This window comes from Callorhinus ursinus, unplaced genomic scaffold (assembly GCF_003265705.2).
Source record: "Callorhinus ursinus isolate GAN/ISIS: 27379988/994484 unplaced genomic scaffold, GSC_fseal_2.0 scaffold5, whole genome shotgun sequence".
In the NCBI taxonomy this organism is placed as follows: Eukaryota; Metazoa; Chordata; class Mammalia; order Carnivora; family Otariidae; genus Callorhinus; species Callorhinus ursinus.
In genome coordinates this window covers 29,923,409-29,935,126 of record NW_027397067.1, presented here as the reverse complement: position 1 = coordinate 29,935,126, position 11,718 = coordinate 29,923,409, and the positions used below count along the sequence as shown (strand labels likewise).

Sequence of the window (11,718 nt, the reverse complement as noted above, 5' to 3'; positions counted from 1 at the left end):
GAGGCCCTGCACACATGGAGGCACTGCCCACGTGGAGGCCCTGCTCATGTGGAGGCCCTGCTCACATGGAGGCCCTGCGCACATGGAGGGCCTGCTCCCAAGGAGGCCCTTCATGATGAAGTGCTCCGCAGGACTCCAGACTGACTGGACGGCAACCAAATGCTTCCTGAAACAGCCACACGCTCTTTCCAGAGAGTCTGACAACTTTGCTTTGGCCATTGTCAAGTAGCAGCAAATGTTTAGTGCAGCAGAAAGAAGTCAGCAAGGATTTTGCCATCGCAAGGGGCTGGGAAGAAAGAGACTGGCCACCCAGGAGTGGGATACAGGGCCTGAGGGCATGGCCACGTCCACCTCCTATCATCTCCTCTGCCACACGCAAAGCACACCTGTGCACAGAGCACGGGGGTCCACGCGGAGATGCTCACACACAGCCCTAGACACACAGAGAAGCACACACAGATACACATGGGACACAGACACACCCAGATAGGCACATAGATGCACACAGAGACATTCACACACACAAACACACAGATACACACAAGACACAGACTCCTAACCTCACTGAGGTAGGCACACTGACAATAACAGACACACCAAGAGACACTCACAACATCCGGGACATCAACCCACAGAGAGACATGGAGACACACACACACACACACACTATCAGAAAGGGAAACTGATGTGCTCCTTCCGGTCTCCTATCACCCAGTGCCTACATGGCAGGCCCAGAAGGGCACCCCAAATGCACAGAGGGCTTTGTGTTCAGAGAGAACATGAGGATATAAGACTGGCCCGGGGACTTCCGAGAGAACGTGTCAGCTGCAATCAAAAGCGCCAAGCCTACAAAGCACAAAGGCCACCTAGGGATGTTCACGATGCGTCCCTGAACTACACTTTGCAGCCTGCTCACATCAAGAAGTCCAGCTAATCACACAGAATTGTTTTCAGGGGATTTGGAACTTATTATTTAATAATGTTATTGCTGCCATTCTAGAGTTCACTGATAGGTCTGTGAGCCTGTGTGAATATAGAAGAATTATCGCAGACACTGGAACAAAATCAATTTTGCAGAGATAGGCCAACATCTTTTAGGCCCAGTAAAAGATTTTATATAAATGATTTATTTAATAGCTGCATTTTTGAGGAATCGTTTTCCACCAGAGGAACTGAATAAATTATCAGATCTAATAAGATGAGAGAGAGAAAGGACAAATAGAGAACAACTACAGAAGTTTCTATGCTCCTCCCTGCCATCCCTCAGCAACTGTGAACCACCATTACTCAGTGCCAATTTGTCAAAAAAAACCTACCTTGCCTAAGGTTTCGTCTTAGATGTTAGAAATAGATGCCAGACTGCGTCCTGATCTGGAAGGTGGGAGGAGGTGAGGGCACGAGCAGCCCAGGTGATACAACGCAGGAGCCGAGGCACCTGGCACCTCCTGGCAGGTGCAAGCCAGCTTCCCAGGAGTGGGACTGAGCAGATGACGGAAGGGTGAGTGGAATAGGCCAGGTGGAGAGGGGAAGAAGCTTGTTCCCAGCAGCGGCCGTGGCTTGTGCAAAGGTCTGGAGAGGAGGAGAATGATGGAGAATTGCCACGAGTGTGGAGCTGCCCTGCAGAGCACCTGTGATGAGGTGGGGGGGAGGTGGAGAGACCCAGCTAGAGAACACCAGGTGCTTCCTGCACCGGCATTAAATCTCCTCCTGAAGGCCGTGGGGGACCTCCCAAGAATGTATTTCTCCATGGCCCCACGACTGTCAATAAGCCATTGCCCCCCACTCCTGTGTAAACCTCCTGCTGCTTTGAGTGCCCTCCACCTCTACCCCCGCTAGACTCTCCTGCCATCTTGGCCATTCACTGTTTACTGGAGGCTCGAGCTACCCGGTCACGGCTTTCCTCTCCTCCTCAGTCCTGCTGTCATCCTGGATGACATTGGCACCCATCCCACCATTCGTGATCCAGTGACCTTTCCCTCTACTCCCCCTCCGCCCCTACTCCTATGGCCACACCCTGGGCCCTGCCGTCTCCCAGAATTCCTCTCTGTAGAACCCTCCGTCTCCAGCACCCCTCTCCTACTCATTACCTCCTGTTCTTCCAACTTTACGCTCTTTTGCTTCCACTACACCTCTTTATTTTTTTTTTTTTTAGCTCATTAGGATCTCTGGTTTCTCTCCATTTACTCCCACATATTTCAGTCCCCTCCAGCCTCCACTCACTTTTTCATCTAGCCACGATCCCAGGCTATCTCCTCAAACACAGTTTTATCACAGCCTTCCACTTTCCTGTGCTCTTGTTCGTTGAAACACCCCCCTCCCCGAAAAACCCAGCGAGGTATCCGTCTAGCAGCCTGCCCTCACTCTCCTATTCCAGGCTCAGGGCACAGCCATTAGAACCCCATCAGGTCACCATGACAGAACCAAAGTCTCCAACCACAGCAGAGCTGGCTTTACTGCCTGACAGACTTCCTGTGTGCTAGTCAGTTTTCTTTCAACATGCTGGAGCCTCCTCTCCCACTCCTCAAAGGGAAACGTGTTTGCTTCTGAGGAAGGAATTAGAGCAGAGACCTCCAAGAAGAAACATCATCAGCTTCCCGAGCCCCACACCGACCAGTGTGCCTGCACCCACGCCATGTTTGTTCTCCGCACTCCAGTTCTAAAGGACAGTTGCTCCTCCTTTTATCTAAAGCTAATTCCACCCGGGCCCAGGACCCCACTCTATGGCAGCCTTGTCCATTCATAATCCCTTCCCTCCTGTATCTACAACTTTCCAATGCTACTGGCTCTTTCCTGTCAGCACGTAGATGTGCTAGAACTCCATTCTTCTGAAGCAGAAACAGACAAACCCAAACTCTCTTAACCCCCTCAAAGAACCACACTCTTCTTCCCTTCATGGTCAAGCTTCTTTAAAGAGTCCCTCACAGTCACACTTTCTCCCCTCCTGGTACCCATTCACTCCTTAAGCCAGAGCCATCCTGCTCAAGTTTCTGCCTACTTCCAATGCTGCTAGTTCCAGGGGACCCTATGGGTCCTGATCTGGGTTGGTCCGTCTCCCACCTCTGATGCTGTTAACCTGTCCCTCCTTGAGGTTCTCTGCTCTTTAATGTCCTCTAACCATGCTACCACTCTGTGCATCCCTGCTCCTGTCCCTGCGTGCAGGTGGGGAAACACCTGGGCATATACATAGACCCAGAGAAAAGCCAGGGTGAACAAGAGGGAGGAGAAGTTCTCAGAGGCGGGTGCAGACAACACAGGTGGAGGCATAGCTTCAAACAGGACAAGCAACACTTCCACCTACCTGTGATACTGAAGGAAGGAGGTAAAAATTTCGTGCCTGGTGGCCTGAATGTTCTCTACAATGTGGGAGGCTAAGAGTATCTGCTGTTTGGGTGTGTAGGAGTTGAAGCTTGGAGAGAGAGGTGAAGACACAGAATAATGGCAAGTGTGAATGGGAGTATGTGCTGACCAAAGACGGAGAAGGATCTGACAGAGGGGAGCATGGGGAGAATCTGGGCAGAGGACGGCTCCATTCAGCAGAGTCTGGTGTTCTCCATCCGCACTTGGCTGCCCCAGGGCGGAAGACAAAGAACAGCCAGGGAGAATCCAGCCAGGGTTTGGTGGTTCTGGGCCAGTGGAGCAAAAGGCTGGAAAAGCCAGGGATTCAACATTGCTGGGGAGAGATGTGGCCAGGTGGTCAACCGGGGAACACATACTGTAAGGAAGAAGGAGGCAGCGGCGAGCTGGGGACCTGGGAGGAAATGGAGGAAACCAAGGACTGCCTGTCCCTGGGGGAATGGAAGTGCAGACATGTGAGGCGGTGTGAGCTAGAAGGAAAGGAGGAGCAGGAGGTTGGGGTAGAGCAGTAACAGGTTAGGGCCAAAATCAGATTTGTGTTCTCGTTTTTATTTGGATTATGGAAGTTTCAAATAAGCACAGAAGTATGAGAATGGTCTAATGAAGCCCTCAAGGCCCATCCCCTTGCTTCTACAGTTGTCAGCATTTTACCCATTTGATTTCATCTGCTCATCCTCCAACTCACATTTTTGGGGGTGGGGAAGTGGGAGGCTGTAGGATATTAAAGCAAATCCTCATTTTCATGTTATTTCACCTATAAATACTTCAGTAGATCAGATTTGTTTTTTTTTTAAGATGTTATTTATTTATTTGACACACAGAGAGAGAGAGAGAGAGCGCACAAGCAGGGGGAATGGGAGAGGGAGAAGCAGGCTCCCTGATGAGCAGGGAGCCCGATGCAGGGCTCGATCCCAGGACCCTGGGACCATGACCTGAGCCAAAGGCAGATGCTTCACTGACTGAGCCGCCCAGGCGCTCTCAGATTTGGGTTTTTATTTGGAGAACAGTTCACTGAAATGAGAGTTTGGGTAAGGGATAATGAAAACAATTACTATTGAGTGTTTAGCATATGCCAGATATTTTACGTATACTATTTAATTCTTCCAAAACCCAATGAGGTTGGTGTTATTATCGTTCCCATTTTATAAACGAGAACTAGGAAGCTATACAAAACTACGTGATGTGCCTAAAATCACTCCTCTGGTAAATGCCATTGCTGGGTTTAAACCCCAGTCCATCTGACTGTGGCGTCCTTCCCATCAAAGTCAGGCCTCTGCGGAATGTTTTTGGGACAAAGGGAACAGAAACTACGAAGTTAGGATATGAGATGCTTTCAACTACAACCCCTAGGCTCATAATTCCAGATGAGATAAACACAATGGCTATCAATTTTTTTCTGTTAAGTAGGCTCCACACCCAGCATGGAGCCCAACTTGGGGCTTGAACTTACAACCCTGAGATCAAGACCTGAGCTGAGATCAAGAGTCAGATGCTTACCCAACTGCACCCCAATAATGGCTATAATTTCTGTGCCAAAATATTTGGTGACTTTTAGGGGAGAGAGGTGCGGATAAAAGGTCTGGTTGATACTCAAACAGGAAGAGGGAGAGAGCAGCTGAGTCACCAGGGACCCAGGTTTCTGCGTGCAAGTGAAGGAATGGTTTGGGGAGGCAGGTCGAAGGCCAACAGTGGGGGTGACAGGGTGAGTAACTCCAATGGAAAGGAGGAGTGACCCTAATGGAGCCCAGGTACAGTAACAGGGGAGAGGGTATGTGAGTGGCTATTCATAATGGAATATGGAGTCCTGTGGGCAGAGTGACAAGGGCCAGGAGCGAAGTCACGGTGGGAGGGTCCAAAGAGAGGGAGCGGCAGGTGGGAGAAAGAGAGAAACAGGACTGAATGTCATCGTTTCAGGAAAAATGAATTGGACATCAAAGGAACTGCCTGGTTCCATGCTCCTCAACGTGGGCCAGTGACAGTCTGCAAACTCTGTGACCAGTCCACCATGAGCTAGGTGCAGAAATCGAGAAGCAATAGTTTACAGGTTCGTATAGCGGTATGACACAGTCCCAGTCGCCATGGGCCAGGTTGCCTTGTATTTTACAGAAGACGGATTAGAGATTTCTTTCAAATGATCCTTCACCACAGGCAGCTTCAGAAGCACTGGTCTATATGGCGTATGTATTAGGATGGGTTTGCTCTAATTTTCCCTTCTTGTTGATCAACACCACCAGACACTTCATTGCAATAGGAAGCTTCCTCAATCTTCCCTATAATCTTAAAAGAAACAACAGCTAAGATAAAATTGGAGGAGTTCACATTGACCACTTTTGCTCCAAGATAACTTTATCATGTGTAATCACATTTAAAAGTTGACTGAATCCAGTTTTCCAAACTTTCAGCAAAAGCTTTCTGAGAATTCCAGGATTGAGGATGGTTACTGTGCCCTTCCTGTAGAAGAGATTTTATTTTCAGCCTTTATTCCTTGTGTTAGGATTACCACAAGTTTTAGAAGTAATTGAACGTGGTCTAGACAGCAGATTTCGGTAGTTGCTAAGGAACTGGATTAGAGCTAATCTAAAAAATGTATTATTCATTTTTATTTCCGTTTGTTACTACAGTACTTTAATTGCAGATAAATGTCTTTTATGGCTCTCCAGGGTGTAAAACATTTCTCCGTTAGCTGGTGGGTTAGCCAGGGGAGACCGGGTTTGCATGCACCCCCCAAACAGATGGCATTCAGGCATGAAGTAGCTCAAAAGAAGAAAAAAGGCTCTTGCGACATAAACAGTAGCTGGCCTTGTAAGCAGGGCCACACCCGAGCACCCAGGGCCAGACCTGCGTAAGACCCACGGCCCCGGGGCCGGGGCCGCTGATGCTGCACACACTCCTGATTGCCCCCTCATGTCGCAGATGATGTCATTCTGCAACCTGCTGCCACAGTCACCAGGCAATCAGCTCCTCAGATAAAACATTGGTTGTCAAACTAAGAAACTCATTTTCCACATGGCAGCCAGAGTGAGCATTTGGGAAAACAAATCTGATAGCATCACCCCAAGCTCCATGACCTCTCCCACCCCACTCTGCCGGGAACACTCCAGTGATTCCCTGGGCCTTTAGGTAAGGATTAAAACCTGTACAGGACTTCGAAGACCCTCTCCGGGCTGTCCCCTCTCCAGGTGCACAAAACGCTGTGCTCGGCTTCTCTGTCCCTTGGGAAGCAGCCCTGCCCATGCTGTGCACTGCCCAGCCCAAGGCTCACTTAGCAGTGCTCGCTGCCAGTGCCCCATGGCCGGAAGGAAAGTCTCCCCTGAGCCGGCAGGACTTCAGGAGGTCCTCATCAATCCACACTACTCTTCCTGGTATTTGTCACGTCTGTTGGTTCATGTTTATTTGTTGTCTGTTTGATTAAGGACTGGCTCTTTAATGGACTAGAGCTCAGGAAGGCCAAGGCTCTGCCTGATTCTCCTTCAGACTGTATTTCCAGTTTCTAGAAGGGTTCCTAGGGCATAGGCAGCACTCCCAGAGTGAGCAAGGAAAGCAGAGACTCAAACGTAAACTCCAAACCGCCTTCCAGGCTTTAGCTATTTGTGAACCAGCCTCAAGGGCCATGACGTCATGAGCTGTAGCGTTGCCAAGGCATCAACGGGAAGCTCTCGCTAGGGACCCTCAAGCAGTTTTGTTCTTTATGAAAAATAACACCACCACCATCCCCCCCACCAAAAAGCAACAACTGCTAGTGCTGGTGCCTATTAAGAAGAGCAAGTGAGGCAATCTAATACTGTCCTCTTTCACGGGGGATATATGCTAGGGGTGTATTCGTGAATGTCAAGGTTAATAATAGCTAACATCTGTGGAACTCTGACAATGGGTGAGGCTGTGTGCTGGTGTGCCAGAAGGTTTGCCACATAATCTTCTCAACAGATCTATTTTTTTCCTCCTTTGACAGATAAAGAAATGGAGAATCAGAGATGTCAAGTGATTCACCCAAGGTCACACAGCTAGTACTGGCAGAGAGTAGACTTGAAGCCACATGATCTAACTAATTCCAGAGCCTGCACTCTTACCCATTACCTTTATCACCTCTTCCAGAGAGGTCCAGGACACATCCTTAGTGCAGATATCAAGGGGGTTCTGTACTCATTGACTAAAGATTCTTTTCATAGAGGAATAGTTGTTGCTTCATCTGATACTTTGGGTTTGAGTTAAGACTAACTAAAAATAGCTAAATAGCCTACCTTTACTCTGTTCCCCTTCCATACATTTTCAGTTTTGATCCATTTCTAAAATAGAGATAGATTGATTATCTCTTCCTCTCCCAGGTTCATGAATGTTCAGTGGCTTCTCTCTGCTTAAAAGTATACGACAAATCAGTTAGCCTGGCACATGAGGCCACAGGAACTGGCCCAGGCTCTGTCCTCTCTCATCACCCACTACATCCTTCAAATAGGACACCTAAGCATATTGCAAAACAAAGACTTGCCTGCTTTCTTGCCTGAAATGTGAATCTCTCATCTTGAAATCCTATTCATCCATCCATCCAGGGACAAATCATGTATAGAATGGCAACAAATATTACTGTTATTTTAAAATAGTTTTAAATATTATTAAGTTCCATAATACTCAACTAAGTCTGGGAGGAAAAATTAATTGAAAAAAAAAAAAGATTGAGAAAGGTCTCGGCCTTTTGCAAACATGTGATTGATAGGGTATTCAACAGTAGATTCAAATTCAATTTCAAATTAGGAAAGAATATTTAACATCACCTCTAGAGGGTTTTTTTCCCCCCTCAGCAACTCTAAATCTACCAGAAGACCTTTGCGGCAGTTTTCTCAAAGTGTAACAAATTCTACTTTGTGTATCATCTCTTCATGTTTAATTATAAGGATTTGAATTTGCAGCACCAATTAATCAGTAATTAGATAGTACTGTACCAAAAGAAATTAAACAAAGATAAAAACAAAAACACAACTCAGCACAAGACCATATCATCTGATAACATTTCATGTAGCAAGATAAAAATACTCCTGGAGAGATACAGGTTAATTGAACTAGGAACAATGTATTCTTTTGATTTTTGGTTACTATTGTTGTCAGTGACCTCCAAAACCAGTGGGAAAGTCAAAAGTAATCCAAATACCAGAACACTCTGATTATACTAATATTTATTCCTCTTTTCACTCTTCATCAGAAATCCAGTTTATGACACTCAATAATTGTTCTGAAATGTAGTGGTAAACTTCGGCAATGCAAAAAAAAAAATGTATATTTTCTTTTTTTTTAAATTTAAATTCAATTGGCCAACATATAGTATATCATTAGTTTCAGATGGAGAGTTCAGTAATTCATCAGTTGCATATAACACCCAGTGCTCATCACATCACGTGCCCTCCTTAATGCCCATCACCCCCCCATCCCTGCTCCAGCAACCCTCAGTTTGTTTCCTATAGTTAAGAGTCTCCCCTGGTTATTTTTTAATGATACATTCTCTGTTGATCTTCATGTTTAAAAAACACAAAAATCAGCTTTTGAGTTAATTATCATTTAGACCTCTAAAACAAAATGTTCGCCTTTGATGTGAAAAAAAAATCCAAAAAGATACAAAGCAGATTGGGGGCGCCTGGGTGGCTCAGTTGGTTAAGCGAGTGCCTTCGGCTCAGGTCATGATCCCGGAGTCCCGGGATCGAGTCCCACATCGGGCTCCCGGCTCAGCGGGGAGCCTGCTTCTCCCTCTGACCTTCTCCCCTCTCATGCTGTTTCTCTCTCTCTCTCTCTCTCAAATAAATAAATTAAAAAAAAAAAAGATACAAAGCAGATTGAGGAAGGAAAAATAACGGTTCCTGAAACCAGGACGTAAGAGAGGAAAAAGGAGTGCCTGTACAGCAAGTCCCTCTAGAACCAGGGCAGAGGGCACGGGGACCTTCTCCCTACAGTCAGGCCATTTTCCTGTGCCAAGCTCATGGCGACTTCTCCTGGTTCTCAAGCCTTCTGTTAATAAGAGAAAAAGAAGACTGACAGTTGGAAAGAGAAAGCAGCCTCTCCTGTAATTCAGTCTTTTTTTTTTAATTTAATTTTATTTTATTATGTTAGTCACCATACAATACATCATTAGTTTTTGATGTAGCGATCCACGATTTGTTGTTTGCGTATAACACCCAGTGCTCCATTCAATACATGCCCTCTTTAATACCCATCACCAGGCTAACCCTTCCCCCCACCCCCCTCCCCTCTAGAACCCTCAGTTTGTTTCTCAGAGTCCATAGTCTCTCATGGTTCGTCTCCCCCTCTGATTCCCCCCCCTCATTTTTCCCTTCCTTCTCCTAATGTCCTCCACGCTATTCCTTAGGTTCCACAAATAAGTGAAACCATATGATAATTGACTTTCTCTGCTTGACTTACTTCACTTAGTATCATCTCCTCCAGTCCCATCCATGTTGATGTAAAAGTTGGGTATTCATCTTTTCTGATGTCTGAGTAATACTCCATTGTATATATGGACCACATCTTCTTTATCCATTCGTCTGTTGAAGGGCATCTTGGCTCCTTCCACAGTTTGGCTATTGCGGACATTGCTGCTATGAACACTGGGGTGCATATGGCCCTTCTTTTCACTACATCTGTGTCTTTGGGGTAAATACCCAGGAGTGCAATTGCTGGGTCATAGGGTAGCTCTATTTTTAATTCAGTCTTGAAAGAGGTGACAAAGCAGCCTGCTTGTGTGTGCCCCCCACTGGCATGGAGTGATCCTGACAGTTGGGCTCTAGGGGGGGCAGCCGGGCAGAGGAGCCCCAGGGTTATAGGTTATAGGCTGGTTATAGAGCAAACCTTTTTCCTTCAAGGCCTCTGATTACTCCTTCCCCCTGGGACCATGACTACATAGGGAGATTGAACCAACAAAATACTCAGAATTACCTTAAGGCACTTTAAGTTCTTTCCCTGGTGCTGTTTCAGGAGGCTTTGTGTCTGTAAGAACCTGGCATCACCTTTACTCCCAAGTATGAGGATCATGTAAATTATGGATATTGTGAAATCTTTTAATTGTGTGCCAAATGAATGAGCAGGTTTTTCCCTCAGTGTATGAGATTGTCTTGAAAACTCTTACAAAATGAATTTCACTGTGTACTCTCAAGCTTGCTTTCTAGAAGCATTTAATTGCCGTTCTCTGAAAAAAGTAATTTGTCTTTTGATAGAACAGTTTGCCAAGAAAGAGGGTAAGGTGCTTTGAGGAGAACTACAGAAGAAAATTCGAAAGATTCTCATCCCTTGGTACCTTGGATTGAAAGAGTACGCTTTGCCACACAGTCCGTAAGCGTTCCCCATTGCTCAGAATGGCTCCTCAGACTCTCATCGGTTGTTTCACAAAGCTCAAACCACCGATGAAGAGCTTCTGCAGCTGTTCAGGCTCTTTGAAGACTCTGACTTAGACATGACGGCGGTGGGAGGGGAGACTTTAACGATGCATATTCTCTTGGGAGAAAAAAAGGAAGAAAGAGTAAGCTTTGTTTAGTAATTTAGCGTCGCCGTGGACATGGGAGAGCCAAGTTGTGATAATTTTTACAACTTCGTGATGAAATTAATTGAGCAGCGCCCACAAATTTGGGAACAATTAGATTTTTTCTCCAATTTAGGAATCTCTTTTCCCAGTGTATTGGGAAGTGATGCTATAAAGTTTCTATCTCTAAGAGTTCACTGCCTTAAAAATTATAAAGCACACCTCGAATGAAAGCCACATTTGTCAACATGACATTCATTTGTCAATATGGTTTATTAATCCTCTGTTGTACTTCTTCAGCTGTTCTCTAATTTGAAAATGTTCATCTCTCAGGAGGTGGTACAATTTGTCTGATTCCAATGTACACATAAATTTTTTCCTCTTGATATTAACTTCTTTATTGAAATAAGCTTCAACAAGCTGATTCCAGTTCACAATGATCATTATCCTATGAGCCCTCACTCGGGGTTAACCGGCCAGAAATTAAGGAACCGGAGTAACCTCTTCATCTCAATGAATGATTACCAACAGCTCTTCACTTTAACAACATGGTGACCACTCCGGCCCCAGCTATCCTTCCTGGAGGAGAGTGTAGGAAAGCAGGGCGCGGGAGTTTAAACACCTCTCATCGCATTTCTCCGCCACCGTCTCCCATTTCAGTAAATGGCTCTAGTCAGTGCTTGAGCCAAAATGCCTGACAGCCAGCCTGGATTGCCCCCTTTTGCTCATCTCCCACACTCAGGGCACCAGCCATTCCCGCCAGAGCGGGTGCCTCTGGCCCCCGCCGAGCTCAAGCCACTATTTTCTCTTGTCTCGACTCCTAGCAGGTATCTCCTAACTGGCCTCCCTGCCTCTAGCCTGCCTTCCCTAAA

At 46.4% G+C, this 11,718-nt stretch overlaps 1 protein-coding gene and 1 long non-coding RNA gene across 2 annotated transcripts in view; one reads left to right on the top strand and one right to left on the bottom strand.

Annotated features, from left to right (window-relative positions):
- LOC141372736 (uncharacterized) overlaps positions 1-11,718 on the bottom strand; it is an 823,585-nt gene that overhangs the window by 432,499 nt on the left and 379,368 nt on the right. The window lies entirely within an intron of this gene.
- ZNF704 (zinc finger protein 704) overlaps positions 1-11,718 on the top strand; it is a 227,223-nt gene that overhangs the window by 176,059 nt on the left and 39,446 nt on the right. The window lies entirely within an intron of this gene.